We start from the raw sequence: 27,408 nt of genomic DNA, 5'->3' as shown, positions 1-27,408 counted from the left end.
TGCGGCTGGGATGAGTGTGTGTGGGGAGTGTAATGTTTGTGTGCGGCTGGGATGAGTGTGTGTGGGGAGTGTAATGTGTGTGTGAGGCTGGGATGAGTGTGTGTGGGGAGTGTAATGTGTATGTGCGGCTGGGATGAGTGTGTGTGGGGAGTGTAATGTGTGTGTGTGGCTGGGATGAGTGTGTGTGGGGAGTGTAATATGTGTGTGCGGCTGGGATGAGTGTGTGTGGGGAGTGTAATGTGTGTGTGAGTCTGGGATGAGTGTGTGTGGGGAGTGTAATGTGTGTGTGCGGCTGGGATGAGTGTGTGTGGGGAGTGTAATGTCTGTGTGCGGCTGGGATGAGTGTGTGTGGGGAGTGTAATGTGTGTGTGCGGCTGGGATGAGTGTGTGGGGAGTGTAATGTGTGTGTGCGGCTGGGATGAGTGTGTGTGGGGAGTGTAATGTGTATGTGCGGCTGGGATGAGTGTGTGTGGGGAGTGTAATGTGTGTGTGCGGCTGGGATGAGTGTGTGTGGGGTGTGTAATGTATGTGTGCGGCTGGGATGAGTGTGTGTGGGGAGTGTAATGTGTGTGTGCGGCTGGGATGAGTTGTGTGTGGGGAGTGTAATGTGTGTGTGCGGCTGGGATGAGTGTGTGTGGGGAGTGTAATGTGTGTGTGCGGCTGGGATGAGTGTGTGTGGGGAGTGTAATGTGTGTGTGCGGCTGGGATGAGTGTGTGTGGGGAGTGTAATGTGTGTGTGCGGCTGGGATGAGTGTGTGTGGGGAGTGTAATGTGTGTGTGCGGCTGGGATGAGTGTGTGTGGGGAGTGTAATGTGTGTGTGCGGCTGGGATGAGTGTGTGTGGGGAGTGTAATGTGTGTGTGCGGCTGGGATGAGTGTGTGTGGGGAGTGTAATGTGTGTGTGGGCTGGGATGAGTGTGTGTGGGGAGTGTAATGTGTGTGTGCGGCTGGGATGAGTGTGTGTGGGGAGTGTAATGTGTGTGTGCGGCTGGGATGAGTGTGTGTGGGGAGTGTAATGTGTGTGTGCGGCTGGGATGAGTGTGTGTGGGGAGTGTAATGTGTGTGTGCGGCTGGGATGAGTGTGTGTGGGGAGTGTAATGTGTGTGTGCGGCTGGGATGAGTGTGTGTGGGGAGTGTAATGTGTGTGTGCGGCTGGGATGAGTGTGTGTGGGGAGTGTAATGTGTGTGTGCGGCTGGGATGAGTGTGTGTGGGGAGTGTAATGTGTGTGTGCGGCTGGGATGAGTGTGTGTGGGGAGTGTAATGTGTGTGCGGCTGGGATGAGTGGTGTGGGGAGTGTAATGTGTGTGTGCGGCTGGGATGAGTGTGTGCGGGGAGTGTAATGTTGTGGTGCGGTGGGATGAGTGTGTGCGGGGAGTGTAATGTGTGTGGGGCTGGGATGAGTGTGTGTGGGAGTGTAATGTGTGTGTGTGCGGCTGGGATGAGTGTGTGTGGGGAGTGTAATGTGTGGTGCGGCTGGGATGAGTGTGTGTGGGGAGTGTAATGTGTGTGTGCGGCTGGGATGAGTGTGTGTGGGGAGTGTAATGTGTGCGCGGCTGGGATGAGTGTGTGTGGGGAGTGTAATGTGTTGTGCGGCTGGGATGAGTGTGTGTGGGGAGTGTAATGTGTGTGTGGGCTGGGATGAGTGTGTGTGGGGAGTGTAATGTGTGTGTGGGCTGGGATGAGTGTGTGTGGGGAGTGTAATGTGTGTGTGTGGCTGGGATGAGTGTGTGTGGGGAGTGTAATGTGTTGTGTCGGCTGGGATGAGTGTGTGTGGGGAGTGTAATGTGTGTGTGCGGCTGGGATGAGTGTGTGTGGGATGTTTAATGTATGTGTGCGGCTGGGATGAGTGTGAGTGGGGAGTGTAATGTGTATGTGCGGCTGGGATGAGTGTGTGTGGGGAGTGTAATGTGTATGTGCGGCTGGGATGAGTGTGTGGGGGTGTGTAATGTCTGTGTGCGGCTGGGATGAGTGTGTGTGGGGAGTGTAATGTATGTGTGCGGCTGAGATGAGTGTGTGTGGGGAGTGTAATGTGTGTGTGGGCTGGGATGAGTGTGTGTGGGAGTGTAATGTGTAGGTGCAGCTGGGATGAGTGTGTGTGGGGAGTGTAATGTGTTGTGTGCGGCTGGGATGAGTGTGTGTGGGGAGTGTAATGTTAGTGTGCGGCTGGGATGAGTGTGTGTGGGGAGTGTAATGTTTGTGTGCGGCTGGGATGAGTGTGTGTGGGAGTGTAATGTGTGTGTGAGGCTGGGATGAGTGTGTGTGGGGAGTGTAATGTGTGGTGCGGCTGGGATGAGTGTGTGTGGGGAGTGTAATGTGTGTGTGCGGCTGGGATGAGTGTGTGTGGGGAGTGTAATGTGTGTGTGCGGCTGGGATGAGTGTGTGTGGGGAGTGTAATGTGTGTGTGCGGCTGGGATGAGTGTGTGTGGGGAGTGTAATGTGTGTGTGCGGCTGGGATGAGTGTGTGTGGGGAGTGTAATGTGTGTGTGCGGCTGGGATGAGTGTGTGTGGGGAGTTGTAATGTGTAGTGTGCGGCTGGGATGAGTGTGTGTGGGGAGTGTAATGTGTGTGTGAGGCTGGGATGAGTGTGTGTGGGGAGTGTAATGTGTGTGTGCGGCTGGGATGAGTGTGTGTGGGGAGTGTAATGTGTGTTGCAGGCTGGGATGAGTGTGTGTGGGGAGTGTAATGTGTGTGTGGGCTGGGATGAGTGTGTGTGGGGAGTGTAATGTGTGTGTGCGGCTGGGATGAGTGTTGTGTGGGAGTGTAATGTGTGTGTGCGGCTGGGATGAGTGTGTGTGGGGAGTGTAATGTGTGTGTGCGGCTGGGATGAGTGTGTGTGGGGAGTGTAATGTGTGTGTGCGGCTGGGATGAGTGTGTGTGGGGAGTGTAATGTGTGTGTGCGGCTGGGATGAGTGTGTGTGGGGAGTGTAATGTGTGTGTGCGGCTGGGATGAGTGTGTGTGGGGAGTGTAATGTGTGTGTGCGGCTGGGATGAGTGTGTGTGGGGAGTGTAATGTGTGTGTGGGCTGGGATGAGTGTGTGTGGGGAGTGTAATGTGTGTGTGTGGCTGGGATGAGTGTGTGTGGGGAGTGTAATGTGTGTGCTAGGCTGGGATGAGTGTGTGTGGGAGTGTAATGTGTGTGTGCGGCTGGGATGAGTGTGTGTGGGGAGTGTAATGTGTGTGTGCGGCTGGGATGAGTGTGTGTGGGGAGTGTAATGTGTGTGTGCGGCTGGGGATGAGTGTGTGTGGGGAGTGTAATGTGTGTGTGCGGCTGGGATGAGTGTGTGTGGGGAGTGTAATGGTGTGTGTGCGGCTGGGATGAGTGTGTGTGGGGAGTGTAATGTGTGTGTGCGGCTGGGTTGAGTGTGTGTGGGGAGTGTAATGTGTGTGCGGCTGGGATGAAGTGTGTGTGGGGAGTGTAATGTGTGTGTGCGGCTGGGATGAGTGTGTGTGGGGAGTGTAATGTGTGTGTGCGGCTGGGATGAGTGTGTGTCGGGGAGTGTAATGTGTGTGTTGGGCTGGGGATGAGTGTGTGTTGGGGAGTGTAATGTATGTGTGCGGCTTGGGATGAGTGTGTGTGGGGAGTGTAATGTGTGTGTGCGTCTGGGATGAGTGTGTGTGGGGAGTGTAATGTGTGTGTGCGGCTGGGATGGAAGGTGTGTGCGGGGAGTGTAATTGTGTGTGTCGGCTGGGTATGAGTGTGTGTGGGGAGTGTATGTGTTGTGCGGCTGGGTGAGTGTGTGTGGGGAGTGTAATGTGGTGTGTGGCTGGGATGAGTGTGTGTGGGGAGTGTAATGTGTGTGTGCGGCTGGGATGAGTGTGTGTGGGGAGTGTAATGTGTATGTGCGGCTGGGATGAGTGTGTGTGGGGAGTGTAATGTGTGTGTGCGGCTGGGATGAGTGTGTGTGGGAGTGTAATGGTGTGTGCGGCTGGGATGAGTGTGTGTGGGGAGTGTAATGTGTGTGTGCGGCTGGGATGAGTGTGTGTGGGGAGTGTAATGTGTGTGTGCGGCTGGGATGAGTGTGTGTGGGGAGTGTAATGTGTGTGTGCGGCTGGGATGAGTGTGTGTGGGGAGTGTAATGTGTGTGTGCGGCTGGGATGAGTGTGTGTGGGGAGTGTAATGTGTGTGTGTGGCTGGATGAGTGTGTGTGGGGAGTGTAATGTGTGTGTGCGGCTGGGATGAGTGTGTGTGGGGAGTGTAATGTGTGTGTGCGGCTGGGATGAGTGTGTGTGGGGAGTGTAATGTGTGTGTGTGGCTGGGATGAGTGTGTGTGGGGAGTGTAATGTGTGTGTGCGGCTGGGATGAGTGTGTGTGGGGAGTGTAATGTGTGTGTGCGGCTGGGATGAGTGTGTGTGGGGAGTGTAATGTGTGTGTGCGGCTGGGATGAGTGTGTGTGGGGAGTGTAATGTGTGTGTGCGGCTGGGATGAGTGTGTGTGGGGAGTGTAATGTGTGTGTGCGGCTGGGATGAGTGTGTGTGGGGAGTGTAATGTGTGTGTGCGGCTGGGATGAGTGTGTGTGGGGAGTGTAATGTGTGTGTGCGGCTGGGATGAGTGTGTGTGGGGAGTGTAATGTGTGTGTGCGGCTGGGATGAGTGTGTGTGGGGAGTGTAATGTGTGTGTGCTGGCTGGGATGAGTGTGTGTGGGGAGTGTAATGTGTGTGTGCGGCTGGGATGAGTGTGTGTGGGGAGTGTAATGTGTGTGTGCGGCTGGGATGAGTGTGTGTGGGGAGTGTAATGTGTGTGTGCGGCTGGGATGAGTGTGTGTGGGGAGTGTAATGTGTGTGTGCGGCTGGGATGAGTGTGTGGGGGAGTGTAATGTGTGGTGCGCTGGGATGAGTGTGTGTGGGGAGTGTAATGTGTGTGTGCGGCTGGGATGAGTGTGTGTGGGGAGTGTAATGTGTGTGTGCGGCTGGGATGAGTGTGTGTGGGGAGTGTAATGTGTGTGTGCGGCTGGGATGAGTGTGTGTGGGGAGTGTAATGTGTGTGTGCGGCTGGGATGAGTGTGTGTGGGGAGTGTAATGTGTTGTGCGGCTGGGATGAGTGTGTGTGGGGGAGTGTAATGTGTGTGTGCGGCTGGGATGAGTGTGTGTGGGGAGTGTAATGTGTGTGTGCGGCTGGGATGAGTGTGTGTGGGGAGTGTAATGTGTGTGTGCGGCTGGGATGAGTGTGTGTGGGGAGTGTAATGTGTGTGTGCGGCTGGGATGAGTGTGTGTGGGGAGTGTAATGTGTGTGTGCGGCTGGGATGAGTGTGTGTGGGGAGTGTAATGTGTGTGTGCGGCTGGGATGAGTGTGTGTGGGGAGTGTAATGTGTGTGTGCGGCTGGGATGAGTGTGTGTGGGGAGTGTAATGTGTGTGTGCGGCTGGGATGAGTGTGTGTGGGGAGTGTAATGTGTTGTGCGGCTGGGATGAGTGTGTGTGGGGAGTGTAATGTGTGTGTGCGGCTGGGATGAGTGTGTGTGGGGAGTGTAATGTGTGTGTGCGGCTGGGATGAGTGTGTGTGGGGAGTGTAATGTGTGTGTGCGGCTGGGATGAGTGTGTGTGGGGAGTGTAATGTGTGTGTGCGGCTGGGATGAGTGTGTGTGGGGAGTGTAATGTGTGTGTGCGGCTGGGATGAGTGTGTGTGGGGAGTGTAATGTGTGTGTGCGGCTGGGATGAGTGTGTGTGGGGAGTGTAATGTGTGTGTGCGGCTGGGATGAGTGTGTGTGGGGAGTGTAATGTGTGTGTGCGGCTGGGATGAGTGTGTGTGGGGAGTGTAATGTGTGTGTGCGGCTGGGATGAGTGTGTGTGGGGAGTGTAATGTGTATGTGTGGCTGGGATGAGTTGTGTGTGGGGAGTGTAATGTGTGTGTGGGGCTGGGATGAGTGTGTGTGGGGAGTGTAATGTGTGTGTGCGGCTGGGATGAGTGTGTGTGGGGAGTGTAATGTGTGTGTGCGGCTGGGATTGAGTGTGTGTGGGGAGTGTAATGTGTATGTGCGGCTGCAGCTTGTCAGCCTCCCGAGTTGTCAATCTCGGTCCCGGCTAATCCTGCACCGTTTCTCACTGGAATCGATTGTGTTCCATCGTGGTGCCGGTGCTGGCCCCTCCACAGTCTCTGAATCGATCCAGGGTTCGGCGTCAGTTTTGAGTCATGAATTCGGCGTCTGCGTCAACACTTAGTTTCGGGAAACAGAGAATCCTGCCCAGAGCCTTTTGTTGGTATTTTTGCGATCCGTTCTTTATAATAATAATAATATACTATTGTCACAAGTAGGCTTACATTAACACTGCAATGAAGTTACTGTAAAAAGCCCTAGTCGCCACTGGTCCGGCGCCTGTTTGGGGACACCGAGGGAAAATTCAGAATGTCCAAATTACCTAACAGGCACATAGTTCGGGACTTGTGGGAGGAAACCGGAGCATCCGGAGGAAACCCATGCAGACACAGGGGAGAACGTGCAGACTCCACACAGGACAGTGATCCAAGCCGGGAATCGACCCTGGGGCTGTTCTACCGTGCTACCGTGCCCCCAGCTTGTGACATCTAAGGCATGAATCAGTGGTCTTAAAATGAGCTGAAAAGGGTTTATGGGGAGAAGGCAGGAGAATGGGGATGAGAAAAATATCAGCCATGATTGAATGGCGGAGCAGACTCGATGGGCCGAGTGGCCTAAGTTCTGCTGCTATGGCTTATGGTCTAATAGCACGTTTAGCGGGGTGCTTCTTGGCACTGAGAAATATCCCGCTATTCAATGTACTTTTCTGTCGTTTTTGGCCTCGACGAGGAACTGCCGGTCGAAGCTGGACTTATAGGAAGACTACAACAGCTGGCTTCTAATGCAGAACAATGCCAGCAGCGCGGGTTCAATTCCCGTACCAGCCTCCCTGAACAGGAGCCGGAATATGGCAACTCCGGGTTTTTCACAGTAACTTCATTGAGGCCTACTTGTAACAATAAGCGATTATTATTATTATTATTTCTACTACTCGGAGGTTGCAGCGCCATTTTTAATGGCAGCCCTGATTTTTTTAATCCCTTCAGCATCTCCATGGCTGCCTTTGGACCCCCACTACACCCAACGTACCTATTCACGGGTCCTCAAGCCCCCTTCACCCCACCTCTTATGAGCAAGGCACCCCGGGCCCAATCCTTGGCACAGGCAACCTGCCACCCGGGCACCTTGACACTGCCAGCCTGGCAGTGCATTCCAGGCACCCTGACAGTGCCAGTCCCCGACAATCTGCGGGTCTCCAATAACCTGGGAGAACCCCAGGGGCCGTTACGACTGTTCCACGTTTGGGTAGACCAGTATTAAGCACTGCCATGGTGAGGTCGGCAATGCATGGCTGGTAAATCCTGTGCCCCGGGTGAATCCAGTGAATGGATATTTAAATCAGCCGATTGGCCCATTTAAATATGCATGGCTGGATTTTTCCCAGCGTGTTCAATCTCGCAAGGCGTTTCGAGCGTCGTGAATCTCACCAGGTCGCTTCCATAAATCAACATCCTCATCTTGCCATCGAATCAGGTGCAACCTGGCTGCTGAATCTCACCCCTAGCCCTAGTTGTTGGTGCATCGTTAGATTATTTTCTATCCCTTTTCCTTCCATATTCTCTATCCAACCAGAAACAAAGGAGAATTGTTTTTTGCCCTCATTATTATCCGAACCACAAGCATATTGGGATAGGGTACATAAAACAAAAAAGGTGAACACTTGGCTCTCTTCTGCTCTCTCTCTGATGCTGCTGTCTGTCTCTGGGTCACACTCAACACACTCAGATGCTGCTGTGTGTCCCTGGCAGGGCCGGCTCAAGGTACCGGCAACTCGGGCAGTCGCCCGGGGCGCCATGTGCTAGGGGGCGCCATCATGAGACAAAAACCTAACTTGTTTGAAGAGAAAAGGAACCAGAAGAAGGAAAGAGAGAGAGAGACTAAACAAATTGTGAGTTAAACCCTCACAATCTTAGTTTGGGCTACAATAAGCTGAACAGCCACAAGTGGGCTGAAAGCAAACTTGAGGAGAATAATGCCTCACACTCTGAGACTGGCTCGGAATTTTTCCTACTCGGAGCGCTGCAGTTTCTGAGCTGCTATTTAGCCCCCTTGCAATGCGCAGCTTAGGTCAGCGTGAGTCAGGTATTTTAGATTAACTGGGTCTAATTGCAAGCTTCCCGAAATTTCATTATACTTCTGGTGCTCTCAAAGTGTTGTTTAAAAAAACACACACGCACAAGGAAGGCAGATTTTGCCGCCGTAAATAGCATTGGAGGGAGTTTCTGGGCACTCCTTGCCGAGTTATCCTTGATTAAAAAAGATGTGGGTTGTATGCTGCCAAACCCTTTGCACTTCTCACTAAGTGGCAATGAAGAAGCAGACAATTGGCGTCTGAGGTCCTGAATCTAAAAAGAGGTAGGTCAAGGTTCTTGGCTATTTGTTCTCTTTAATTTTTCTCTTATGAACCAATATCTGGTGTCATGTTTTGCAAGTAAATTCTCACAAGTATTCACTGTTGAAAATTACTGCTGGAGGGGTAATATTGTACCTGGGCAGCTCCTGCTGCGATGTCAGGGGCCAAATTATATTTAAAAATTATACTTGTAAGGGCGCCGAAGTTCAGCTTGCCCGAGGCGCCAGCAACCCTAGGGCCGTTTCTGGTCCCTGGGTCCTCCTCTCTCTTTCCGATGCTGCTGTCTGTCTCTGGGTCCTCCTCTCTCTCTCTCTCTCTCTCTCTCTCTCGTTCTGATGCTGCTGTCTGTCTCTGGGTCCTCTTTTCTCGCTCTTTTGTCCATTTCTGCTTCATCTCTCCCATTCTTTTTTTCCATTTCCCTTTATCCTGTCCACTGACAAGTCACATTCTTTACCATCTCCAAAACGATAATTTCACAGCATAATGATCATCATAACGCACCTGTATTCCTGATTCTTCCGAACGCCAATCGGATAAGGGTCAGTCTCTGGAGATAAGGAGCAGGCTGTCTATGGTTGGAAAATATCCAGGAGAACGATGATTATCTTGTATTGATGTGAGATACTTCTGACTGAAACATATTAAACACCAAGATAAGAATGCTTCTTTTCAACCCAATTCCATTCCTTTCCCATCCCCCTCGCTGGGGGTGTCTTATCAATGCCCTGTGATCTCCAATAGCCATTATAGACGGGGAGACTCTTTGACTCTGGGCATCACAACACCTGAGTGTGATCAGGGACCCTTCAATGTTAATACAAATTGTGTCTTGTTAGAATCACTGAGTACAACTCAGTTTGGTGAGAAGAGGGAAATTTGAAATATCTCCAAAAATCACATGTTGTTTGCATTTGTGTTTAATTTCTAACTACAAATACTAGGGCCCTAAGTAGGGGCATGGCAGCTATCCACTGGTATCAGTTGAAAGAGTTAATTATAGAAACTGGCCTTTCTCTACCTGCAGCCAGCTGGTCTCTTTGTTCAGCACACAGATATTCAGGCATTAATAATAATATCTTTATTATTGTCACAAGTAGGTTTACTGTAACACTGCAATGACGTTACTGTGAAAAGCCCCCAGTCGCCACACTCCGGCGCCAGTTCGGGTACACGGAGGGAGAATACAGAATGTCCAAATTACCCAACAGCACATCTTTCGGGACTTGTGGGAGGAAACCGAAGCTCCCCAAGGAAACCCACGCAGACACGGCAAGAACGTGCAGACTCCGCACAGACAGTGATCCAATCCGGGAATCGAACCTGGGACCCTGGTTCTGTGAAGCAATAGTGCTAACCATTGTGCCGCCCATTCTCGGTGCAACCAGCACTGCACGCGACTTTGGACAGAGTGTGGAAGTTTGGTGAGAAGCGGAAGTTTGCTGAGGACTTTTACTTTTCTAATTTTTCATCCTGTACGATTTTGTTTCTATTGTATTACAGGGGACGAGGTGAGATGTTAGTGGGTATCTGGTGAATATCTGGTAAGTGGTCAAGGCCAATTTTCTGAAGGTTTACTCACCCCTCATTCTTCTAAACGGTAGAGAGTATAAGCCTAAACTGCTCAATCTCTCCTCATACGACAAACCCCTCCATCACTGGAATCAATCTAGTGAACCTCTTCTGAATTACCTCCAATGTCACTACATCCCTCCTCAAATAAGGGGACAAAAACTGTGCTCAATACTCCAGATGTGGTCTTACTGATACCTTGTACAGTTGTAACAACACTTCCTTACCTTGATACTCTATTCCTTTTGCTATAAATGTCATCATTCCATTTGCTTTTCTTATTATCTGCTCCACCTGCATGCTAGTTTTCTGTGACTCATGCACGAGGACACCCAGATCCCTCTGCAATGGAGCTCCCCGGAGTCTCTCTCCATTTTAGATAATAAATTGCCTTTCCATTTTTCGACCAAAATGCATGACCTCGCACATTAAACTCCATCTGCCAAATTTTGTCCCACTCTCCTAACCTATCTATATCCATTTGTAAGATTATTTTGTAATCTTGTCTCCCCCTCTCTCAGAGCTGCAGCTTCTCTTGCGGTTTGATCAGCTTCACACTTCCTGTACTGTATAAATAACATGTTGTTGACCACAGTGAGGTTCTGGTAATCTCTCTGTTTTCCGAGAAATCATGTTGTAGTTTCACTACTTTCACTTTTGCTCGATCTCTGCCTCCCTCTGCTGGTAGAATGGCACAATATCAGTTTTGGTATTTGCACTGAGGGTCTGGTTTACTCCAGTTTCCTGTTACATTGCCCTTCAGTCTGATTGAGGCCTATCAACCCCATTTGTCTTAATTCCTTGACCCAGAAATATCTATCACTCTCCATTTTGAAGTATACATACATAGCACAGTGGTTAGCACTGCTGCTTCACAGTGCCAGGGACCCTGGTTCGATTCCCACTTGGGTCACTGTCTGTGTGGAATCTGCACGTTCTCCCCGTGTCTGCGTGGGTTTGCTCCGGGTGCTCCGGTGCTGTTGGGTGAATTGGACATAATGAATTCTCCCTCTGTGTACCCGAACAGGCGCCGGAATGTGGCATCTAGGGGCTTTTCACAGTAACTTCATTGCAGTGTTAATGTAAGCCTGCTTGTGACAATAAGAAAGCTTATAAAAAAGAAAATAGAAGCAGGCGGAGTCCTTTCGGCCCTTCGAGCCTGCTGCCCCATTCATTATGATTATGGCTTATCATCAAGTTCAATTCCCTGATCCCTCCCCATATCCCCCGATCCCTTTAGCCCCAAGAGCGAAATCTAAATTCCTTCTTGAAATTACACAACATTTTGTCCTCAACGACTTTCTGTGGGAGTGAATTCCACAGATTCCCCCCTCTCTGGGTGAAGAAATTTCTCCTCACCTCAGTCCTCAAAGGTTTACCCCTTATCCTCAAACTATGACCCCTAGTTCTGGACTCCCCCACCATCGGGAACATTCTTTCTGAATCTACCCTGTCTAATCCTGTTAGAACTTTAGAAGTTTCTATGAGATCCCCTCTCACTCTTCTAAACTCCAATGAATATAATCCTAACCCACTTAGTCTCTCCTCATAGGACAGTCCCACCATCCCAGGATTCAGCCTGGTAAACCTTCGCTGCTCTCCCTCCATAGCAAGAACATCCTTCTTCAGACTGACTCTCAGAACCCACAGCCATTTGGGGAGACAGTTCCAAAATCCCATTCTCCTTTATGGAAAGAATGTTTTTCCGGAATTCATCCCTCAATATGGATCAAATGTGAAGACTGGGCCCCCATCCTCCCAACTGCGCCCCCACCCTCCCAACTGGGCCCCCACCCTCCCAACTGCGTCCCCACCCTCCCAATTGGGCCCCCACCCTCCCAACATCTGTACTTCCCCCACCTGAAGAAATAATTTATCATAATAATAATAATCGCTTATTGTCACAAGTCGGCTTCAATGGAGTTACTGTGAAAACCGGAACCACATTCCGGCGCTTGTTCGCCTAATAGGGGCTGGTTTAGCTCACTGGGCTAAATCGCTGGCTTTGAAAGCAGACCAAGGCAGGCCAGCAGCACGGTTCAATTCCCGTACCAGCCTCCCCGAACAGGCGCCGGAATGTGGCGACTAGGGGCTTTTCACAGTAACTTCATTGAAGCCTACTCGAGACAATAAGCAATTTTCATTTCATTTCATTTCATTTCATTAATAGCGCCCAATTTGTCACTATTCACCCAAATAGATCATTTTAATTTTGTGTCTCCCTCCATTTGATCACCTCTCAACCTGCTGAAGCCATTGGAATCTAGACTTAGTCCATACAAACTCTCCTTATCATTTCACTACTTTAACCACAGATTCATTCTGGTGAATCTGTCCTATACATTGTAGCCATCTGGGATGGCCACTTACAGCAAAAAACATGGACTAAAGCCTAAAGGGAAATGTGGCCAATGTAAGATTCAGGCAGGCACAGAGCCTGAATGTATATTTGTGAGCAGAGAATCCAGACAGCATCGAAACCCCCAACCGATTAGCATTTTGATGGCCCATCTCCATATGACAAAGGACTGATACTCAAGTAATCGATACAATCCCAGACATTTTGGCGCCACTCCCTTTACTCAGGAAGCCTAAACAACAGGGTCAATGGCCGCTTAGGACTCGCCCAGCCATCAAGGCACCCGCCCCTTTACTGGCTGAGATCAAATACAGTGATCGAGAACTACCCAATTAGTGGGATCCAAACAAGGAGCGCCCAAAAGAGTGCGGAACTCCCCAAGGATAAAGCGAGAGACCACCATGCATTTGATCTCTCTTGGACCTGGCACCCCGGCATGTCCACCTCCAATTGCAGCCCCACCAGAAGCAAGTTCAAGATCAACGGCCGCTACCAGATGGATGAGCCCAGCTGAGCAGCAGTTACTTCTCCAGGCCTGACAGATACAGATCGGAACAATGGCCACTGTTCCTCTGACCCAAGCTGGGTGCCTGAAGTTAAGTACAGGTTGTTTTAGTCGATAGGTGTAGTTTAACTAGTAGTGTTTATGTTGCATGTTAATTGTGTGTGTAAATAAAGTACCGTTGACCTTGAACTAACTAACTGGTGTTTGGCTCTTTGATCGATAGCCGGTTGAACCTTGTGGGGGTATCATTCGATACCTGGCGACTCTGAGCAATATAGTATCGAGATCTAAAGAAAGAAGGGCAACATTATTGATTGCCATATTTATAGCAGATAAAATGGCAACAACATTTAGTGTTGAAGTACAGTGCCATAGAACATTACAGCGCAGTACAGGCCCTTCGGTCCTCGATGTTGCGCCAACCTATGAAACCACTCTGAAGCCCATCTACACTATTCCCTTATCATCCATATGTCTATCCAATGACCATTTGAATGCCCTTAGTGTTGGCGGGTCCACTACTGTTGCAGGCAGGGCATTCCGCGCCCTTACTACTCTCTGAGTAAAGAACCTACCTCTGACATCTGTCCTATATCTATCTCCCCTCAATTTAAAGCTATGTCCCCTCGTGCTGGACATCACCATCCGAGGAAAAAGGCTCTCACTGTCCACCCTATCTAATCCTCTGCTCATCTTGTATGCCTCAATTAAGTCATCTCTTAACCTTCCCTCCTAACCGTCCCTCAGTCTTCCCTCATAAGATCTTCCCTCCATACCAGGCAACATTCTGGTAAATCTCCTCTGTACCCTTTCCAATGCTTCCACATCCTTCCTATAATGCGGCGACCAGAATTGCACGCAATACTCAAAATGCGGCCGCACCAGAGTTTTGTACAGCTGCAACATGACCTCATGGCTCCGAAACTCAATCCCTCCACCAATAAAAGCTAACACACCGTACGCCTTCTTAACAACCCTCTCAACCTGAGTGGCAACTTTCAGGGATCTATGGACATGGACAGTGAGATCTCTCTGCTCATCCAGACCACCAAGAATCTTACCATTAGCCCAGTACTCTGTCTTCCTGTTACTCCTTCCAAAATGAATCACCTCACACTTTTCTGCATTAAACGCCATTTGCCACCTCTAAGCCCAGCTCTGCAGCTTACCTATGTCCCTCTGTAACTTGTAACATCCTTCTGCACTATCCACAACTCCACCAACCTTCGTGTCATCTGCAAATTTACTAACCCATCCTTCTACACCCTCTTCCAGGTCATTTATAAAAATGACAAACAGCAGTGGCCCCAAAACAGATCCTTGCGGTACACCACTAGTAACTGAACTCCAGGATGAACATTTGCCATCAACCACCACCCTCTGTCTTCTTTCAGATAGCCAATTACTGATCCAAACCGCTAAATCACCTTCAATCCCATACTTCCGTATTTTCTGCAATAGCCTACTGTGGGGAACCTTATCAAACGCCTTACTGAAATCCATATACACCACATCAACTGCTTTACCCTCATCCACCTGTTTGGTCACCTTCTCAAAAAACTCAATAAGGTTTGTGAGGCATGACCTACCCTTCACAAAACCGTGTTGACTATCGCGAATCAACTTGTTCTTTTCAAGATGATTATAAACCCTATCTCTTATAATCTTTTCCAACATTTTACCCACAACGGAAGTAAGGCTCACAGGTCTATAATTACCAGGGTTGTCCCTCCCCTTCTTGAACAAGGGGACAACATTTGCTATCCTCCAGTCTTCCGGCACTATTCCTGTTGACAAAGACGACATAAAGATCAAGGACAAAGGCTCTGCAATCTCCTCCCTGGCTTCCCAGAGAATCCTAGGATAAATCCATCTGGCCCAGGGGACTTATCTATTTTTACACTTTCCAAAATTGCTAACACCTCCTCCTTTTGAACCTCAATTCCATCTAGCCTGGTCGACTGAACCTGAATGTTCTCCTCGACAACATTGTCTTTCTCCAGTGTAAACACTGATGAAAAATATCCATTTAACGCTTCCCCTATCTCCTCTGATTCCACACACAACTTTCCACTACTATCCTTGATTGGCCCTAATCTTACTCTAGTCATTCTTTAGTTCCTGATATACCTATAGAAAGCCTTAAGGTTTTCCTTGATCCTATCCGCCAATGACTTTTCGTGTCCTCTCCTCGCTCTTCTTAACTATCCCTTTAGGTCCTTCCTGGCTAACTTGTAACTCTCAAGTGCCCTAACTGAGCCTTCATGTCTCATCCTAACATAAGCCTTCTTCTTCCTCTTGACAAGTGCTTCAACTTCCTTAGTAAACCACGGTTCCCTTGCTCGACAACTTCCTCCCTGCCTGACAGGTACATACTTTTCATGGACATGCAGTAGCTGTTTCCTTGAAAAGCTCCACATTTCGATTGTACCCATCCCCTGCAGTTTCCTTCCCCATCCTATACATCCTAAATCTTGCCGAATAGCATCATAATTGCCTTTCCCCCAGCTATAATCTGCTTGAATAGATTATGATTTTCCAAAGGTGCAGCTCCTGTTCTTCAGTGATCACTGGCTAACGAGTATGATTGTCCACCTAAGAATCTCTGTTACTGGTCAGGGGTTCTGTGGGTCCTTGCGTGGTTGATGAGCACGGTCCTAGAGCTGCATCTTCAACCACACACTTGGCAGGATTTTCTGGGAGGTGGGATTGGTCCTTGGACTCTAGGTCATGGGAAGTACTTTCTCAGGCTACTTTTTTGGGCCTCATTGTATACACCAGAGATTCTACATTACTCTGACAGAGTGTCAGGTCTCTTTCTATCCCTCCCCCCCCCCCCCCTACACTCTCCTCCCTCCTCCCCTAGTCTTGTCAATTCAATACATCTCTGTACAGCAAGTATTCCTGAATGCTAACTGTATTTAAAGGTGGATTGGGAGCTGAGATGGTTTTGTTATTTGAGTGGGAATAAAGATAGCAGTTAATGGTTATTGTGTCACTGTATTGAGCAGCATTGTTTAAGGAGTAATTTTAAGTTATTTTCTCGTGTGATGTTAAAGATGTTTTAATACGGTGTTGGTAACTCCTTCTGGAGGAGTTTGATGGACATCGAGGAGCGGATGAGCCGGTGGCCTGTACAGCAGTCATCTGCACTGGTCAGCGCTTTGGTGATGAGGCCATCCTATTGGTCTTGGGATTGGATGATGACAAAGTCCATCATGTGCCAGTGCCTTGATCCACGGATGTGTCCAGGAAGTCTTGACCTTGTCCTTTTGGTGGAACAGTGTTAGTAATGACAAGCTAGTGTTCCCCACATTTGGCGAGCAGGAGTTGCAATTCCCAACTCCTTCCTTTCCGCCTTGTCAGATCTGGAAGTCCTTTCCAACTCTGGCATTGAAGCCCCCATGGAGGATGATCTTATCTTCCTCAGGAATGTTGGAGAGTGCGGTGTCCAAGGGGGGACTAGATGCCTCCATCAGACTCATCATTGACATCAAGGGTCGGCATGCTCACGGCCATTGCCTGCTGATTCTTGGCAGGTTGTAGACAGAAGGTCACGAGGTGCTGGTTGATGCTGAGAGGGAGCTCCGTGATGGCGGAACTTATTCCATGCGTTCTGGTCTGATCCTCGGGGTTATCCTCTCCAGGAGAAGGGATAACCATGCCATCTTCCCTCAGCTGCCCTTGGCCTGCTCTGCTGGTCTCCTACAGGGCAGCGACGCCAATGTTGAAGTGCCTGAGCTCACGGCAGCTCTCTGTTCCGGCCGATTGTTCTGCTCATTATCCACGCCGGTTCGATGAGTCCAGGCTCTGAAATTGAGGTTAATTTTGATTTTCTGAGCACGGATAGATGGGCGGCTAGATGTGGTTTTCCAGCCCGACTACCTTCGGCTGCATCTTCTCCAGCCCTTTCCCCATGCAGGGTGAACGGAGTGGATCCTGAAGAGGGCTGCTCAATGTGAAGAAAGCTGCTGAAATGCTCCCATATTCCGATTCCAAGAACTGGACGACTAAATCAAACTTCACCGCCTACCGGCTGGTCCGAAGCCAGGGGCTTCCAGATCTCACCTGCCTGTCCCCGTCACCTCTCACTGATTGGCACAGGGTCTGTCTGTGCGGGCGGTGTTCTGGTTTCCTCAAGGGAAGCGCCTGCTGCGGGATATCTTTAACATGGATATGCTGCTGCACATCAGCAGACACACAGTCCTTGACAGAGGGTAGGTCCAGTTCTCGTAGTGAGGGAGCCTTGGTGGCTGTTGCTGCCCTCAGTCGTTGATACCAGGAGTATCTTCCACCTGATTTGCCGTTGAGGACATGTTTAGGACTGTATTTTGTTTGGTTTTCTCCCCCCCCCCCCCCCCCGACCTCACTGTCATGGGTGACCCTGCCAGAAGCAGACTCCCGATGGCATTGCTCTCAGCATCAACAGGGTGTTCAAACCTCTCCATCATGTCTAGGGGCCTATCCAAGGAAAGGTGTTGCTATCGCACTTAATCGCACATTATTCCAACAGTAGATGTTAGCACGAGAATTGGGAGAGGGGGTCTACAGGGGAGGGGCCAACACTGGGAGAGGGGTGTACAGGGGAGGGGCCAACACTGGGTGAGGGGTCTACAGGGAAGGTACCAGCACTGGGAGAGGGGTCTACAGGGGAGGGGCCAACACTGGGAAAGGGGTGTACAGGGGAGGGGCCAACACTGGGAGAGGGGTCTACAGGGGAGATACCAGCACTGGGAGAGGGGTCTACAGGGGAGGGGCCAACACTGGGAGAGGGGGAGACAGGGGAGGTACCAGCACTGGGAGAGGGGTCTACAGGGGAGGGACCAACACTGGGAGAGGGGTCTACAGGGGAGATACCAGCCTGGGAGAGGGGTCTACAGGGGAGGGGCAAACACTGGAGAGGGGGAGACAGGGGAGGTACCAGCACTGGGAGAGGAGTCTACAGGGGAGGGACCAACCACTGGGAGTAGGGTCTCCAGGGAGCGACCTACACTGGGAGAGGGGTCTCCAGGGAGCGGAACTACACCTGGGAGAGGGGTCTACAGGGGAGATACCAGCACTGGGAGAGGGGTCTACAGGGGAGATACCAGCACTGGGAGAGGGGTCTACAGGGGAGATACCAGCACTGGGAGAGGGGTCTCCAGGGGAGGTACCAGCACTGGGAGAGGGTCTACAGAGAGTCCATTCAGCCCTCGAAGCTGTTTCAGTTTCATTTAGTCAGAATGAGGCAGATCAGTATTTCTGCCCCATTTCCACACCCAGAAACAGCTGGCATTACACACCTCGAAAACTGGAATTGACTCCCAGAACCCGCAGCCTTTTGGTGAGACATTTCCAGATTTTCACGACCCCATTTCCAACACTGGAGCAGGCTGAGAATGATCAGGGGCCGGGGTTCTCTGAGGCTCCGTGCTGAGATAGCGATCGGCTCGGAGTCGGAGAATGGGGCCTCAGGGCCGCGATCGGGTCTGACGCTGGGCGCGATTCTCCGGTGACCAGAGACACGGCTCCGGCCGGCGTTTAAACTGCTGCTGCTTGTATACGCAGACCCGCGGCGATCAGTGCAGGGCCGTGTGTAGCAGCTGGATCAGCGCGGAGGACTCCGGCACCGTGCTGGCCCCCTGTGGGCTACAGAATCGCTGGGCCAGGAGGCCCGTTGACCCCGGTGTGAAACACATCGCCGCACTTTTACAGCATCCCGGACATGATGTAGCCCAGCCGATCCGCGTGCTCGTCACACCAGAGGTTTAAGGACTGGGTGGTCTGGTTTGTGTTCAGAGAGTCAGGAGTATTATCCAGTGGGAAACGGGAATCCAGAACATTGAGTTACAGAAACCCTCCTCACAGACACAACACACACTGCTTCTGCGGAGGAGATTTATAGAATAACAAGGTGAATCATCATTCTGTCCTATCACTGCTTAAAAGTGAAGTAATTCAGCACAGGGTCCAACAGGTTCCAGCCGGTAGCAAAGGAACAGCTGAGATTCTGTGAGGAGTAAAACAATGTCTAATCTAAACCAGCGGCCTGAGACTTTGAGAACATGAAATTAAATTGCTTATTGTCACTAGTAGGATTTGGATTTGGATTTGGATTTGTTTATTGTCACGTGTACCGAGGTACAGTGAAAAGTATTTTTCTGCGAGCAGCTCAACAGATCATTCAGTACATGGGAAGAAAAGGGAATTGAACAGAATTCAAGAAAATACATGAGAATACATAATAGGGCAACACAAGATATACAATGTAACTACATAAGCATTGGCATCGGATGAAGCAGACAGGGTGTAGTGTTAATGAGGACAGTCCATAAAAGGGTCATTTAGGAGTCTGGTGACAGTGGGGAAGAAGCTGTTTTTGAGTCTGTTCGTCCGTGTTCTCAGGCTTCTGAATCTCCTGCCCGATGGAAGAAGTTGGAAAAGTGAGTAAGCCGGGTGGGAGGGATCCTTGATTATGCTGCCTGCTTTCCCCCGGCAGCGGGAGGTGTAGATGGAATCAATGGATGGGAGGCAGGTTCATGTGATGGACTGGGTGGTATTCACGACTCTCTGAAGTTCCTTGCGGTCCTGGGCCGAGCAGTTGCCATACCAGGCTGTGATGCAGCACGAGAGGATGCTCTCTATAGTGCATCTGTAAAAGTTGGTAAGGGTTAATGTGGACATGCCAAATTTCCTTAGTTTCCTGAGGAAGTAAAGGCGCTGTTGTGCTTTCTTGGTGATAGCGTCGACATGAGTGGACCAGGATAGATTTTTGGTGATGTGCACCCCTAGGAATTTGAAACTGCTAACCATGTCCACCTCGGCTCCGTTGATGCTGACAGGGGTGTGTACAGTACTATGCTTCCTGAAGTCGATGACCAGCTCTTTAGTTTTGCTGGCATTAAGGGAGAGATTGTTGTCGTTGCACCACTCCACTAAGTTCTCTATCTCCCTCCTGTATTCAGACTCGTCGTTGTTCGAGATCCGGCCCACTATGGTCGTATCGTCAGCAAACTTGTAGATGGAGTTGGAACCAAGTTTTGCCATGCAGTCGTGTGTGTACAGGGAGTAGAGTAGGGGGCTAAGTACGCAGCCTTGCGGGGCACCGGTGTTGAGGACTATTGTGGAGGAGGTGTTGGTGTTCAATGGAGGCTTCAATGGAGTTTCTGTGAAAAGCCGTCAGTTGCCACATTCCGGCGCCTGTTCGGGGAGGCTGGTACGGGAATTAAGCCGTGCTGCTGGCCTGCCTTGGTCTGCTTTCAAAGCCAGCAATTTAGCCCAGTGTGCTAAACCAGCCCCTGTCATCGCTCACAACACATCATCAATCCATCTCTCAGATAGTGATTTTGTCCATTGCTAACTTGCCTGACTCCCAATCCCTTCTGTGGAAGTTGCCTGTGGTTGAATTGGAAGAAATGCATCTTTGTGTGGACATTTCCACCTTTCCCCAAGGTCACACACCACCATTGCTTCACATCAGGTCCCAGATGAAGACAAGACGGAAACTGGAGGAAACCAGACCCTCAATGCAAATTCCAAAACTAATATTGTGCCATTCTACCAGCAGAGGGAGGCAGAGATCGAGCAAATGGGAAAGTAGTGAAACCACAACGTGATTTCTCAGAAAACAGAGAGATTACCAGACACTCACTGTGGTCAACAACATGTTATTTATACAATACAGGAAATGTGAAGCTGGTCAAACAGCAAGAGAAGCTGCAGCTCTGAGAGAGGGGGAGACAGGGGAGGTACCAGCACAGGGAAAGGGGGAGACAGGGGAGGTGCCAGCATAGGGAGAGGGGGAGACAGGGGAGATACCAGCACTGGGAGAGGGGTAGACATGGGAGATACCAGCACTGGGAGAGGGGGAGACAGGGGAGATACCAGCACTGGGAGAGGGGGAGACAGGGGAGATACCAGCACTGGGAGAGGGGGAGACCGGGAGATACCAGCACTGGGAGAGGGGGAGACAGGGGAGATACCAGCACTGGGAGAGGGGGAGACAAGGGAGATACCAGCACTGGGAGAGGGGGAGACAGGGGAGATACCAGGACTGGGAGAGGGGGAGACAGGGGAGATACCAGCACTGAGAGTGGGGGAGACAGGGGAGATACCAGCACAGGGAGAGGGGGAGACAGGGGAGATACCAGCACTGGGAGAGGGGGAGACAGGGGAGGTACCAGCACTGGGAGAGGGGGAGACAGGGGAGATACCAGCAATGAGAGAGGGGGAGACAGAGGTGATACCAGCTCGTGGAGAGGGGAAGACAGGGGAGATACCAGCACAGGGAGAGGGGGACACAGGGGAGATACCAGCACTGGGAGGGGGGGAGACAGGGGAGATACCGGCACTGGGAGAGGGGGAGACAGGGGAGGCAGCAGCACTGAGAGAGGGGGAGACAGGGGAGGTACCAGGACTGGGAGAGGGGAGACAGGAGAGATACCAGCACTGGGAGAGAGGGAGACAGGGGAGGTACCAGCACTGGGAGAGGGGGAGACAGGGGAGGCAGCAGCACTGAGGGAGGGGGAGACAGGGGAGATACCAGCACAGGGAGAGGGGGAGACAGGGGAGGTACCAGCACTGAGGGAGGGGGAGACAGGGGAGATACCAGCACAGGGAGAGGGGAGACAGGGGAGGTACCAGCTCTGAGAGAGGGGGAGCCAGGGGACATACCAGCAATGAGAGAGGGGGAGACAGGGGACATACCAGCAATGAGAGAGGGGGAGACAGAGGTGATACCAGCTCGTGGAGAGGGGAAGACAGAGGAGATACCAGCACTGAGAGAGGGGGAGACAGGGGAGGTGCAGCACTGAGAGCACGGGCAGCACGGTAGCTTTGTGGATAGCACAATCGCTTCACATGTCCATGGTCCCATGTTCGATTCTGGCTTGGGTCACTGACTGTGTGGAGTCTGCACATCCTCCCCGTGTCTGCGTGGGTTTCCTCCGGGTGCTCCGGTTTCCTCCCACAGTCCAAAGATGTGCAGGTTAGGTGGATTGGCCATGATAAATTGCCCATAGTCTCCAAAATTGCCCTTAGTGTTGGGTGGAGTTACTGGGTGTTTTTGGGATGCGGTGGAGGTGTTAACCTTGGGTAGGGTGCTCTTTCGAGGAGCCGGTGCAGACTTGATGGGCCGAATGGCCTCCTTCTAGAACATAGAACATAGAACAGTACAGCACAGAACAGGCCCTTCAGCCCTCGATCACCCTACTCAAACCCAAGTATCCACCATATACCCGTAACCCAACCCCCCCCCCCCCCCCCCCCCCCCCGCCCTCTGAGAGAGGGGGAGATAGGGGAGATACCAGCACAGGGAGAGGGGAAGACACGGGAGATACCAGCACAGGGAGAGTGGGAGACAGGGGAGATACCAGCACAGGGAGAGGGGGAGACAGGGGAGATACCAGCACAGGGAGAGGGGAAGACACGGGAGATACCAGCACAGGGAGAGGGGGAGACAGGGGAGATACCAGCACTGGGAGAGGGGGAGACAGGGGAGGTACCAGCACTGGGAGAGGGGAAGACACGGGAGATACCAGCACAGGGAGAGGGGGAGACAGGGGAGATACCAGCACTGGGAGAGGGGGAGACAGGGGAGATACCAGCACTGGGAGAGGGGGACACAGGGGACATACCAGCATTGAGCGAGTGGTAGACAGGGGAGATACCAGCACTGGGTGAGGTGGAGACAGGGGAGGTGCAGCACTGAGAGCACGGGCAGCACGGTAGCTTTGTGGATAGCACAATCGCTTCACAGCTCCAGGGTCCCAGGTTCGATTCCGGCTTGGGTCACTGCCTGTGCGGAGTCTGCACGTCCTCCCCGTGTCTGCGTGGGTTCCTCCGGGTGCTCCGGTTTCCTCCCACAGTCCAAAGATGTGCAGGTTAGGTGGATTGGCCATGATAAATTGCCCTTAGTCTCCAAAATTGCAGGTATCAGCTCTGAGAGAGGGGGAGACAGTGGAGATACCAGCACTGTGAGAGGGGGAGACAGGGGAGATATCAGCTCTGAGAGAGGGGGAGACAGGGGAGGTACCAGCTGTGAGAGAGGGGGAGACAGGGGAGGTACCAGCTCTGAGAGAGGGGGAGACAGGGGAGGTACCAGCACTGAGAGAGGGGGAGACAGGGGAGGTACCAGCACTGTGAGAGGGGGAGACAGGGGAGGTACCAGCACTGAGAGAGGGGGAGACAGGGGAGGTACCAGCACTGTGAGAGGGGGAGACAGGGGAGATACCAGCACAGGGAGAGGGGGTCATGACACAACACACACTGCTTCTGCGGAAGAGTTTTGTAGAATAACAAGGTGAATCATCATTCTGTCCTTTCACTGCTTAAAAGTAAAGTAATTCAGCACAGGGTTCAACAGGTTCCAGCCGGTAGCACAGGAACAGCTGAGATTCTGTGAGGAGTAAAACAATGTCTAATCTAAACCAGCGGCCTGAGACTTTGAGAACATCTGTGACCAATAGACCACAGTCAGTAAGAATGAACACCAACACCTCCTCCACAATAGTCCTCAATACCGGTGCCCCGCAAGGCTGCGTACTTAGCCCCCTACTCTACTCCCTGTACACACACGACTGCGTGGCAAAACTTGGTTCCAACTCCATCTACAAGTTTCCTGACGATATGACCATAGTGGGCCGGATCTCGAATAACGACAAGTCCGAAACAGGAGGGAGATAGAGAACCTAGCGGAGTGGTGTAACGACAACAATCTCTCCCTCAATGCCAGCAAAACTAAAGAGCTGGTCATCGACTTCAGAAAGCAAAGTACTGTACACACCCCTGTCAGCATCAACGGGGCCGAGGTGGAGATGGTTTGCAGTTTCAAATTCCTAGGGGTGCACATCACCAAAACTCTATCCTGGTCCACTCACGTCGACGCTATCACCAAGAAAGCACAACAGCGCCTATACTTCCTCAGGAAACTAAGGAAATTCGGCATGTCCACATTAACCCTTACCAACTTTTACAGATGCACCATAGAAAGCATCCTATCGGGCTGCATCACAGCCTGGTATGGCAACTGCTCGTCCCAGGACCGCAAGGAACTTCAGAGAGTCGTGAATACCGCCCAGTCCATCACACGAACCTGCCTCCCATCCATTGACTCCATCTACACCTCCCGCTGCCGGGGGAAAGCAGGCAGCATAATCAAGGATCCCTCCCACCCGGCTTACTCACTTTTCCAACTTCTTCCATCGGGCAGGAGATTCAGAAGCCTGAGAACACGGACGAACAGACTCAAAAACAGCTTCTTCCCCACTGTCACCAGACTCCTAAATGACCCTCTTATGGACTGACCTCATTAACACTACACCCCTGTATGCTTCACCCGATGCTAATGCTTATGTAGTTACATTGTCTATCTTGTGTTGCCCTATTATGTATTCTCATGTATTTTCTTGAATTCTGTTTAATTCCCTTTTCTTCCCATGTACTGAATGATCTGTTGAGCTGCTTGCAGAAAAATACTTTTCACTGTACCTCGGTACACGTGACAATAAACAAATCCAATCCAATCCAATCAATCACAACACATCATCAATCCATCTCTCAGATAGTGATTTTGTCAATTGCGAACTTGCCTGACTCCCAATCCCTCCTGTGGATGGTGCCTGTTGTCTTGTTATGCTGTTGGCGTAGAATAAGCGGCTTCCTTGATGTTCACTCTGAAAAAGGAATGTTCAGACGTGGAGATAACTTCAACACGTTTATTAAACTTTTGACAATTCTGCTACTCGGGTTCGCCACGACTGCAGGAAACTGGAGGAAACCAGACACTCAATGCAAATACCAAAACTGATATTGTGCCATTCTACCAGCCGAGGGAGGCGGAGATCGAGCGAAAGTGAAAGTAGTGAAACTACAACATGATTTCTCGGAAAACAGAGAGATTACCAGAACCTCACTGTGGTCAACAACATGTTATTTATACAGTACAGGAAGTGTGAAGCTGATCAAACCGCAAGAGAAGCTGCAGCTCTGAGAGAGGGGGAGACAGGGGACATACCAACACTGGGAGAGGGGGAGACAGGGGACATACCAGCACTAGGAGGGTGGGGGGGGGGGGGGGGGACAGGGGACATACAAGCACTGGGAGAGGAAGAGACAAGGGAGATACCAATACTGGGAGAGGGGGAGACAGGGGAGATACCAACACTGGGAGAGGGGGAGACAGGGGAGATACCAGCACTGAGAGAGGGGTAGACAGGGGAGATACCATCAAAGGGAGAGGGGGAGACAGGGGAGATACCGGCACTGTGAGAGGGGTCTACAGGGTAGGTAACAGCACTGGGAGAGGGGGAGACAGGGGAGATACCAGCACAGGGAGATGGGGAGACAGGGGAGGTACCAGCACTGGGAGAGGGGGAGACAGGAGAGATACCAGCTCTGAGAGTGGGGGAGACAGGGGAGATACCAGCAGTGGGAGAGGGGTAGACAGGGGATGTGCCAGCACTGAGAGCACGGGCAGCACAGTAGCTTTGTGGATAGCACAATCGCTTCACAGCTCCAAGGTCCCAGGTTCGATTCTGGCTTGGGTCACTGTCCATTGGTGCTTCGGTTTCCTCCCACAGTCCAAAGATGTGCAGGATAGGTGGATTGGCCATGATAAATTGCTCATAGTCTCCAAAATTGACCTTAGTGTTGGGTGGAGTTACTGGGTGTTTTTGGGATGCGGTGGAGGTGTAAACCTTGGGTAGGGTGGTCTTTCCTGGAGCCGGTGCAGACTTGATGGGCCGAATGGCCTCCTTCTAGAACATAGAACATAGAACAGTACAGCACAGAACAGGCCCTTCAGCCCTCGATCACCCTACTCAAACCCACGTATCCACCATATACCCGTAACCCAAACCCGCCCCCCCCCCCCGCCCCCCCGCCCCGCCCTTTAACCTTTCTTTTTTAGGACACTACAGGCAATTTATCATGGCCAATCCAGCTAACCCGCACATCTTTGGACTGTGGGAGGAAACCGGAGCACCCGGAGGAAACCCACGCACACACGGGGAGGACGTGCAGATTCCGCACAGACAGTGACCCAGCCGGGAATCAAACCTGGGACCCTGGAGCTGTGAAGCATTTATGCTAACCACCATGCTACCGTTCTGCACTGTAAATTCTATGATCTATAATTCTATGAGAGAGAGGGATGCAGGGAACATACCAGCACAGGGAGAGGGGGAGACACGGGAGATACCAGCTCTGTGAGAGGGGGAGACCGGGGAGATACCAGCACTGAGAGAGGGGGAGACAGGGGAGATACCAGCACAGGGAGAGGGGGAGACAGGGGAGATACCAGCACTGTGAGAGGGGGAGACACAGGAGATAGCAGCACTGGGAGACGGGTGTACAGGGGAGATACCAGCACAGGGGGAGACAGGGGAGATAGCAGCACAGGGGGAGACAAGGGAGATAGCAGCACTGGGAGAGGGGGAGACAGGGGAGATACCAGCACTGGGAGAGGGGGAGACAGGGGAGATACCAGCACTGAGAGAGGGGGAGACAGGGGAGATACCGGCACTGGGAGAGGGGGAGACAGGGGAGATACCAGCACTGGGAGAGGGGGAGACAGGGGAGATACCAGCACTGGGAGGGGGGGAGACAGGGGAGATACCGGCACTGTGAGAGGGGGAGACAGGGGACGTACCATCACTGGGAGAGGGGTCTACATGGTAGGTAACAGCACTGGGAGAGGGGGAGACAGGGGAGATACCAGCTCTGAGAGAGGGGGAGACAGTGGAGGTACCAACACTGGGAGAGTGGTAGACAGGGAAATACCAGCACTGGGATAGGGGTCTACAGGGGAGATACCAGCACAGGGAGAGGGGGAAACAGGAGAGATACCAGCTCTGAGAGAGGGGGAGATAAGGGAGATTCCAGCACTGAGAGAGGGGGAGACAGGGGATGTGCCAGCACTGAGAGCACGGGCAGCACAGTAGCTTTGTGGATAGCACAATTGCTTCACAGCTCCAGGGTCCCAGGTTCGATTCCGGCTTGGGCCACTGTCTGTGCGGAGTCTGCACATCCTCCCCGTGTGTGCGTGGGTTTCTCCGGGTGCTCCGGTTTCCTCCCACAGCCCAAAGATGTGCAGGTTAGGTGGATTGGCCATGATAAATTGCCCTTAGTCTCCAAAATTGCCCTCAGTGTTGGGTGGAGTTACTGGGTTTTTTTGGGATGGGATGTTAACCTTGGGCAGGGTGCTCTTTCCATGAGCCGGTGCAGACTTGATGGGCCGAATGGCCTCCTTCTGCACTGCCAATTCTATGATCTATAATTCTATGAGAGAGAGGGATGCAGGGAACATACCAGCACAGGGAGAGGGGGAGACAGGGGAGATACCAGCACAGGGAGAGGGGGAGACAGGGGAGATACCAGCACAGGGAGAGGGGGAGACAGGGGAGATACCAGCTCTGGGAGAGGGGGAGACAGGGGAGATACCAGCACAGGGAGAGGGGGAGACAGGGGAGATACCAGCTCTGGGAGAGGGGGAGACAGGGGAGATACCAGCACAGGGAGAGGGGGAGACAGGGGAGATACCAGCTCTGAGAGAGGGGTCTACAGGAGAGATACCAGCACAGGGAGAGGGGTCTACAGGGGAGATACCAGCACTGG

At 51.8% G+C, this 27,408-nt stretch overlaps 1 protein-coding gene across 2 annotated transcripts in view; it reads right to left on the bottom strand.

The window, feature by feature from the left end:
• LOC119976659 (guanylate-binding protein 1-like) overlaps positions 1-27,408 on the bottom strand; it is a 460,193-nt gene that overhangs the window by 24,519 nt on the left and 408,266 nt on the right. The window contains exons 1-2 of one of the 2 annotated variants that reach the window (XM_038817338.1): positions 24,384-24,637; positions 8,885-9,014 (exon numbers count right to left, since the gene is read on the bottom strand). The exons of the other annotated variant lie outside the window; for it this stretch is intronic. The gene's annotated coding sequence lies outside the window, so the exon portion shown is untranslated. Of the gene's footprint in view, positions 1-8,884; positions 9,015-24,383; positions 24,638-27,408 lie in introns of those variants that run through there. 2 annotated transcript variants of the gene reach the window in all.

The sequence above is a fragment of the Scyliorhinus canicula genome, chromosome 1 (assembly GCF_902713615.1).
Source record: "Scyliorhinus canicula chromosome 1, sScyCan1.1, whole genome shotgun sequence".
Classification (NCBI taxonomy): Eukaryota; Metazoa; Chordata; class Chondrichthyes; order Carcharhiniformes; family Scyliorhinidae; genus Scyliorhinus; species Scyliorhinus canicula.
Note: the sequence above shows the minus strand (reverse complement) of the source record. Positions and strands in the feature narration are given on the sequence as shown.